Source organism: Chamaea fasciata, unplaced genomic scaffold (assembly GCF_029207755.1).
Source record: "Chamaea fasciata isolate MVZ Bird 193981 ecotype frontalis unplaced genomic scaffold, bChaFas1.0.hap1 SCAF_5, whole genome shotgun sequence".
Taxonomy (NCBI): Eukaryota; Metazoa; Chordata; class Aves; order Passeriformes; family Sylviidae; genus Chamaea; species Chamaea fasciata.
The window spans coordinates 27,995,467-28,005,167 of record NW_027094090.1 but is presented as its reverse complement, the minus strand read 5'-3'; the positions used below and the strand labels follow the sequence as shown (position 1 = coordinate 28,005,167).

General features: G+C 34.8%; 1 long non-coding RNA gene across 1 annotated transcript; it reads left to right on the top strand.

Moving 5' to 3' along the window:
* Window positions 1-1,322: 1,322 nt before the first annotated feature.
* LOC136290165 (uncharacterized) lies at window positions 1,323-6,069 on the top strand. The gene is made up of 3 exons (XR_010721015.1): window positions 1,323-1,401; window positions 4,614-4,650; window positions 5,429-6,069. It is a non-coding gene; the product is annotated as an uncharacterized lncRNA (long non-coding RNA).
* Window positions 6,070-9,701: the final 3,632 nt, after the last annotated feature.

The window sequence follows — 9,701 nt, the reverse complement described above, 5'->3', positions numbered from 1 at the left end:
TTTAAATATTGTAGAGACCTTATACAAAATTTCTCCTTGCTGTATCTTGAAATATAATTGCTCTTTCATTTTTCCCCTATTATGGAAGACCTGCTGTTTCATTGTTGAGAAACACCTGTAAGCAACATGGAAATTGAATTTTGTTGAGACAAGAAAGATTCAATCATTTTCAGATTTCTGATTTTGAAAAAATCTTGTTCCTCCATCGATTCCCTCCCCAGACCTGTTGTTTTCAGTGTTATTCCTTGCAAAATGACCCTCATGGGTCAGTGTTCCTGTGCTTCCATTAGAAATAGATTCTGTTAGCACAGTACCGGAACAAGATGGTCTGGGTCACCGGCTGCGGTTTGGCTCCTCTCTCCCTACCAAAATTAACTCTCCAATTGAATTGTTTCACTGTAGAAGTAGGAAGTAGTCAATAATCTTTAGAGGTGGCAGATAAATAATGCTAATATGGATGAAGTTTTGGCATGATCAGGGGAGTGGAACATCCCACTTCAGTAGAATTTCTTTTTTCTCTATGCTAGGGCTGATAGATATTTTATGAGTCACTCACCTGTACTGTATTTTGATTTGAGTCAGACTTTTACATGAAACATAGCTTGTACAGTGTCAGTAGCTGAATAGGCCGTAAATGTTGAAACCCCTTGGCTGGAGCTGTCAATTACCAGAGAAAGGAATCAGTCCTCTCATGGCAGGTACCAGATGCTTTTGCTTGTTTCATTCGTTCCAGAAGGACTGCAGCACAGCTTTAAAGGCTCTGGTCATAAAACTCCTTTTAGATTCCAAGGGTGCCAGTATTACTGCTCTCTGCCTCTTAAACATTAACAATTCCAGCATATGCCAGATGTCATCTTATTTCCTAAGATCAGGCTAGTGGTGTTTAAAATAGCTCTTATGTACCTTACTATCTAAAGAAATTCTCTCCATACTCCCTCAGTATGAGTTAACTTTTAAATGCCTGCTCTGTGACCATGAATTAGCTTTCTGTTTAGTAGTTAATGTCTTAATTAATATGTACAACAGAGAGGCATCTAATAAGTCACAGTGCAAGTCCTGAATGTTTCAGGAAATTTTCTATTATCATTTGGGGTAGTAGAACCTGACCTAAATATTTTATATTTTATGCTTGCAGTTTAAACAAAATGTCTTCTACTGATTTATAGTACAGAGGAGAGATTTCCCAGCGCAGCTTAATCAAAAGATGGAGATGGCTAATTCCATAAAATGCTAATCTGGTTCCTCAGCTGTGGCAAACTCACCTTTCTCTCTCCTAATTAATTGATCTCATGTTGAAATGATAAGATTTCAAAACCTTCAAGGGAAGATATAAAAGGTAGCTCTCATTATGTCATTAGAAAAACGTATTTTTGGTTCATGTGGAGGAAAAGACTCATACAGGTAAACTACAATGACATTCTCTTCCTAAGTGTTTTTTCTTTTCCAGTGGCTTCTCATTTTTTTTTGGAGCTATGGTATAGTTAGATATACTGCTCCTACTGATTTTTCTCCAGTTTTCATAGGATTTTACGCTTCTTACAAGTTTATGTTCATTCTAAATAAAGACAAAAATTAAAAATACCCAACCCTTAAAAAAAACCCCCCAAACCCAAAAAACCAGCCTAGAGTCTCTAATTAGTGCTTAAAAATAAGTGTTTTACCCTGGACTAACTTATATGGTTAGCAGCTATGATGGCCATTTTGTATTATGGTGATCCTTTCAAAATTACTTTTTTAAAAAGGAAAGAAGAATAAATTACTTACTGTGGTATAACTAACTCTTGATTCTGAATAATCATGGTAGTTTTCAAAATAGCTCTGTAATTAAAATTCCTGGATTAATATTGTTGATTTAAATTTTCAGCATCACATTGCTAATAAATCTGACAGTATTTGCTTTAGCAACATACATTACTCATGAAAAATATAGCTCTGAGTTTTAAGAAAATTCATTCCTCTGCACTTCTAAAATAGAACAGTGATTTTTCCTCCAATCAATAAATTAAAAAAACCCGACATTACTATCATTACTCTGAAACTGCAGTCTTCTTCATTTTAACTGGAGGTCTTGCACAAGCTTATTTTATTTAATAAACCTGGATGAAATTGTTTAAACACCTGGACAAGCTAAACCTGATATGAAATTATTTTCTCAGTTTCTCAGGTAAACTCTAAATGATGAAGATGTGAGTACAAAGGCAGTACTGTAGGCAATTTTAACAGCTTTTAAAGCAAGTCAAGTTTTTGATAACATCAGGAAGATGAAAATGGGTATTTCTTGAGCAGAACAGCATATCAGTGTATTTTTGTATTTGATATGGGGCATTGACTGTAAAATCATCAATCTCACATAACAGTTATAGACAATATGTTGAAGAAAGTAAAGACATTCCAGATTAGAGAAGTAATGTGTTTCATTTCTATTTCTTGCAAGATACTAAATACTGTTTCAAAAGATACTCTCATAAGCACAAATCTTTTGTAATCTGTAAAAATCAGTTATTATCTTGTAACCTGCTACAAATCAGCAATTTCACTGCATATCGCAACTATACATTTGTTATCTTTTCTTCACTGAAAGAGATTTGTAGGGTTACTTTAGACAGCATTTTCACAGTTCTGATAGCATTCAGTGATTTTGTTTTTTCATTTCAGAAATTTTCTGCAGTAGAAATCATCCACTCCCAAAGTTGAAGGTCACCTTTAATATTTTCCATATATAGACAATTATTACATTTGTTGTGTTGTGAAGCCCTATCTTATATAGCAACCATGTAAGGACAGATTGGAGTGAAATTCTGTTACAGTCTACAAAAAAAATATTCTCAGGCAGGATTTTATTTCATCTGACTTTTGATGTGTAGAGTGTGGATGTTTATATCTGAACTATTCATCATAGCCTCTGTAACAGCTGATAAAAAGGAAGAGGCACTGCCAAGCATGATTCATATAACTTTTTTTAGATATTTATTTTGGCATGAGATGAGCTTCCACCAGAGTGTCTATTTATGTTCATTAGCTGCTGTGAAGAGAGCAAAATCACTATGTCTGATGTAGACATGTGCATTTCCTTTCTGTGGCTCCAGCAGGTTTTGCATATAGGCTTTTAAAATTTGAAATTCTTTCCATAGTGCTGAAAAGAAAAACTGCTTAAGCATATATGTACTACATACAGGAAGAATGCTTCATCACCCAAAAGTTCCCCTTAAATTTCTGTGAGAAAAGCTTCATGTTTTGCTTGACATTGAGTTAGGCGGCTAAGATGGGTCTTTTCAACATCAAGATTTATAAATTTGAAAAGATCTCTCTTAGACAGTTATGAAAACTTTCCATATGCCTTTGCATCAGCATGTGGCAGGAATGGTCCTTTGCGAATCTTCCTGAGTTTCACACATGTAAATTGTGTGGGATGTTAGAGGCACTGCTTCCATCAGTCTGTCTCATGTAATGAGATCTTTGTGTTCCTCTGACTGAATTCCTGTTTGTGTCGGAAGATGCCTTTTAGGAAATCTTTTAATTTTGTTTTTCACTGTTCAGAAGAACAGAGCTCAGTCCACAAATGCATATCCTGTGCATTGGAAAACCACAGGTTCTTTCTACCCCACCTATATATAGACTAAAAAGCTGGAAAAGAAAAAGGGGAGAGGAATGAAACTCATCATAGACTTCCTTGTGCTTTCCACTTCTCAGATGCAACCTCAGAATCTCAGTCAGTAAGCAGCATAGCGCCAATGCAATGGCTGGTTTTTTTCACTCGGTGACTTTTTTTTCTTTTTTTTTTTTTTAATGGTTTCAAGCACAGTCTTATCCTTTCAAAATTGACAGAAGGTTTTTGGGGCTACCTTGCTGCTGCAGAAGTCTGTAGTGCAACTATTGCAGATTAAAGGCATGTAAGGCGGCGCAGAACTGAGCCTGGAAGGAAATCAAAGGAATTTGCTTCTTGAGCTTTTTTCTTTCAAGTCTGTTTAAAATAAGACTTTGATATCCCTGTATTTAAGTATATAGATTTTTTGATCAGATAATATAATTTTTTTGTACATAGTTAAGAATAAAAGTTATTATACCTCTAAATGTGGAAATTATTACACAATAAGCATATATAGGCTGTTTTGTTAGGAAAAGTGGATTTAGTGTACAAAACAAAGCCAATATTCACTAAATTCAATTCTTAATATCTTAACTTTTCTTTATTCTGAATGAAGCTAGCATGCAATATTTCTATCCTAGTATAATAGTCCTTCATAGTATTTTTAATAATCATCATAACTAAATCCTACCCCTTCAGCTTGCAAAAGTATAAAATATAAGCTCGGAAGCTTTTTCTACATGACGACTAAAGTATATGGTGCACTAGTTATAATTCTAGTCTGGAAGAAATGTTAGATGAAGAATTAAGGGTACATTCCCTAAAAATGTCAGTCATAACAAACTAAGAGATATTTCCTAGGTATTGTTGAGAGAAGCATGAAAATATCAGATAGTAGTATAAATTTCTTTTCTTGCTGTCAGTAGCTATCAATAAGCATGTCATAACACATCATAACATGTATTGCATAGCACATGTTATTCCATAATTGTGCCATTCATACTAATATTCCATCCTTTCTTTACAGGCTATGGAACTCTAAAATATAAGAAAAATAGCAAAAGGTAAGAAAATTTAAATTTGTGGGGGATCCAAATTCCCTCAGAGACCAGTCATTCTGTAGTAGTAACATAAATGTCAAAAGATCCAATAAATATTATTTCTTGTTTGAAAGTTCTGAGTTAGCTTAGAGGTCCTAGAAATATACAATATGCTGTGTAACTTTTTCAGTGGTTTACAATAAGTCTGGAAAGCAAGACACTGGAATCCTGCAGAAATAAAGTGGATTAGGTGCTGTTTCTTTGTTACACGGAACACAGACTTGTGTCATTGATAGCCTTCTTTTTTGTTAGTGTGCTACCATGGTAAAAAAAGAAAACAAGAATAGATCAAAAGAATAGGAACAAAGAATGAACATGTATTTCCTGAAGAAGTCCTGTTAATATTTGCCGATCATTTTGTTTAAAAAAGAATAGGTATAAGAGAAAAGTTAACTGATCCAAAGCCATTTATCTTTCACTTCAACAGACGTCTATTAAGTCAAGAGGAACATTTGGCATATGCTCCAACTGACTTAAAGAATTGTGGAAAAATATTGGGAAATCATATTTTAGTTTATAGTGTAAGTTTTCTACATTCTCAGGTGACAGGAGAACATGAAATATGTCAGAGAAGTTCCTGAAGAATACACATTTCTGAATTAATTGAGAATTGCACATCAAAATGTGGTTCTTTCAGATACCACAGAGAGAAATATATCACCAAATTGCCTACTATTTTCTCAATTGCCTGTGTCACTTAGGGTAATCCAAGCTGATGCTTAACCTTAATTTTCAATTTCAGAAAATCAAGAAGATATCCTCATCTGAGTATGAGAGCAGAATAAGAAATACTTTCCATTATGAAAACCCTGCCTGAATAAATATTACAAGTTGAAAAGCAGCTGCTAATCTGATTCTAGTCTAAATCTGTGAAGGCAACCATGGAAGGAAGTCTGTCAGAGATATGTTTTCTCTACAGTGATCCACTTGCCACAGACTGTCAGGAATTATTGATCTCACCTAACGTGATCCATGTAAATGTCAGATATACAGCACTTTTCCTAGCCTCCTCTATATGCTGAGAAGAGAGGCTGGCCCTTCAGGAGGACACTCCACCCAATTCTTGATGCTTAGATATGTGCTTGGGTGTTGGTGTTCATGACTTCTTCCATCTGAACCGTTGAGCTGGCTGTCCCACAAGAAGGGTCTATCACCTATTTTTTCCAAGTACCTTTCAATGGGGAGAATGGCCCAATTTTTAGGGCAACTGATGAAAAGGACTCTCTTCAAGTTTGAAAAATAAAAGGAGATTTTATTGAACTTACAGTACATCCTCTTTGCCTTTTCTAGGTAGAATTCTAATACAGTGAAGACAGAAATACAGGGAGCTAGTAGGGAAGTTGTCTTGTAAATCCACAGTGGGACAAGTGAAAACCTACATTAAGAGAAATTATGAGGTATAAAACCTACATTAAGAGAAACTTAACTCAAGGTTCTACTTTTTATTGGACATAGGTAAAATATTTAACCTAAGTCAATTTTCTGGTTTTGAGGCTTAAGTGAATAAAAAGATGACTTTGCAAAGTAGCACAAGAAGTACCTGTTCTGGTGTTGTTTTTGTGGTTCCCCCCCCCCCCCCCCCCCCAAATTTTCATACCAGTTTTCGTGAATGTTAGACAGAGTGACTAGCAATTTCTATTTTTCCTCCACTCCAGCAGTGATAGTGACAATAGTCTAGAAAATTTCAAAATCCCATTTATCCACTCTTGAAAATAAATTTCAGGCTTTTGAGTTGCTCAGGCATATTTGAAAACATCAATCATCCTTCTCATGCTCTTTTACTCTCCTTTGGTTACTCAGGATCCTCTAATTGTTCAAGAAAAGCACATTTTCAGTATAGCATATACAATTATTTTACTTTCTTGTCTGTATTTCCCAGCTGCCAAACTGAGATATATACATGAATAAATACAGTGCATGAATATGTATATATACGGATTCACATATTCTCTGTAATATAGTTAATGGAAGAAAAGTATTCAACCAAGTTGCAGTAGAAAGCAAAACAGTACATGTCTAAAGGGAGAGAAATTAAAATCTAAATTCATAGCTTAGTGGAGGGCATCCATGTGTACAACTGATAAGCTTAGAGAACCCTATTAAGATTTTTAAATACCTTGTATTTACCCCAAAAAAAAAGATCTCCGTGGGTTTAGGACAAAGAGTTTTCTTCCAAAAAGAGACATTATCAGCAGGTATTGGCTAGCTGAAGTGGAACACTGGCGCTGGCACAAAGACCTCCCTTGTTTGACAGGTAGGTTCCATTGCATGTTAAGCCAGATTTTTCTGGTCTTAAAGAACCTCTTAGGAATTCTCCACCTATTATAGGGTGGTACAGTTTAAAAGGGATAGTACTTGTCAGTTTGTGAACTGGTTTGACAGTATACATCAGTTTATCCCAATAATCACCAAAGACTTTTTAAAATGTCACCATCACTAGAAAGTAAGAATCACAAATGCATACTTTATGTTCATGCTTTGATATTCTACTGAAAGGCACTATGAAATTTACAATCTGTCACAATTACACAAACCCAGGAGACTTTATTGCTATTTTAGGACCAGTGAAGCTTGTGGCATAAAAAACTCAAAAAAGGAACAGCAACAAACTTGTAAAAAGTTTGATTTGTATCAGATTTGAGACATGAATATAAAATGTATCTCCACCATACAATCATGCAGATCATAGCTCATTTTAAATTATTAAGTTGTCTCACTGTATTGTGGCTTTTTTCAAAGTGCAAAAGAAAGGGCTCGTAACTTTTCTGTGATGAGAACAAATGGTGAATCAGGACATTTTTCTGTCTTTTCCTGACTTCTTCTGTGAGGAGAGACATCTACCCAGTTTAGGGTATCTTTCTCCATCTGTTGGCACAGCTGTGCTAACAACGTGTGAACTAGGCAACCAGTCCTTCACCCACTTTGTTCCCCCTTCGCCTGACCCCTCTATCTCCAAAAGCTTTCCTCTGGTGCTTGCTTTAAGGCAACTAGCAAAGAAATATAAAGAAATTTGTGCCTACTTATCATATTTCTTATAAAATCTATTCCATCAGATTTAGTTGTTGGGTTTTTAGTTTGTTTGTTTTTTCCCTGTGAACAGAACAAAGTAATCTGAAAAGAATTTCCCAGTAAAACTGGGCTAAAGAGAAGTACTAGCCCCTAATGGTCCTTAATGCAGTATAGTTTAGTACTCATTACTCACTGCTGAGGAGTCTGGACTGCATTCAGTGCACCCATTAATTCCCATCACTTATGTGCTCTGAAGGCACAACACCACAGGCATTAAGATTTAGATATTTCTCCTGTTTTGTCTGTTCATGGACTTAGAGTAGGACCAATATGCTTGATGAGTTACAAGCCATTGAAAATAATCGCAGCATTTCTTCCACACCTCTTTGTATTCCAGCTAAAGTAGATTTTGGAGCACTATTCATATGATTAGAACTCAGGTATATTATTTTAACTCACCTTTTTATTCTGCAAAATAATAATCTCACTTCAGATTTTACTGACATATTTCTACCTGACATTTTAAGAACATGAATTTCTGATGGCCATTTTCTGTCAAGCATATAAAAAGCTTAGTTTGAAGACTTTAATTTGTGTTAAATTGGGATAAAATCAGATAATGAATTTAAATGTGATAATAATTTATTAAGAAGTTGATGTGGCAGACCTGCAAAACAAGGTAACTGAAGAGGCCTCCATTCCTTAAACATGGGGTGATGAAAGATTGTCAAATCCATTGTTAATATGAAACCCTGTATTGGCTTAATATAAAATTTAATGCTTGATTTACAGATTCATTATATATCCAAGCTAAAAGAACAAAGGAATGAAATCACAAATATCCTTGAAAAGGAAATGAAAAATCAGTTAACAATTTGGTGGTGCTGCTAAGTTATTAGAAAGCCCAATTTTTGTGAGTTTTAAGAGGATCTCATGATAATGAATAGTAACTAGAGAATAAAAATAGTATGTAAAATTCAATGTGAATTGATATAAAAAATGTGAAAATGTTCTTAGAAATCTAGATATAATACTGGACTAAATATACATGAAAGAACGATTTCCATTTAGGAAAAATACTGGAGGATTTAAATGGAAATATACACTGCTGAGCAAGGACCAGCAAAGTAAACTGAATCACACAAAGTGAACAGGAAATAAACAAGAAAAGGGCATTCTGCCACTGTAGAAAAACAATGTCTACATCTTGGGACTGTATTACTGCTTCCTCAGACAAGGATGGCAAGGGTAGCTAAACAGACAGTGGCTTCAGGGTGAGGAGTTGCTAAGGGGATGGCATTATTTATTCTAAAAAAAACAGTTATAAAAAGAATATGAGCAAAGTCTGCAGAATCCCAAGGGCATGAAAAAGCTACTAAGAGATTTTTAAAATACCTTTTCATAAACCAGAAAGAACTTGTATGAAATTAGGCTGATCCAGAACAAGTATGTGTAAAATTCTTTGACATGATACATTGTGGATGCTAAAATTTTGATGTAGATTTTGGAATTAATTGAATGAATTCATAGAAGAAAAATTCCTCACTAGCTATTGAGGTAACAACTGCCTCTCTAGTCTGGGATTCCTGAACTTTGCTAGAGGCTGTGCTGGGAAAGCATCACTGCTTGTCATGCTCCTATATCTGTTTGTGATATCTGCTATTGTCTACTACCACAGACACAGTCCATGGATACACTAACATTTTTCCTGATCCAGCTTGATCATTTTTATGTTAACTTCTTTATCTGCTTAAAAAATCTGCTCGAACAGCCCATATGCTTAGTCCTTTTTGGTTTGTTGACATCACTGGAGACAGCTTTTTCAATCAAAAAATTAACAGCCTAAGCATAACATTTAAACAAGATTTTCCCAATACCAGAAAAAACCCACTGATTTTAGCTATATTTAGCTAATTATTTTGCTGTACACCATAAATATTTATATATGATATATTTATAAATGATCACAAATATCTCAACTAAGGTGGTCCCAATTCTAGCTGACA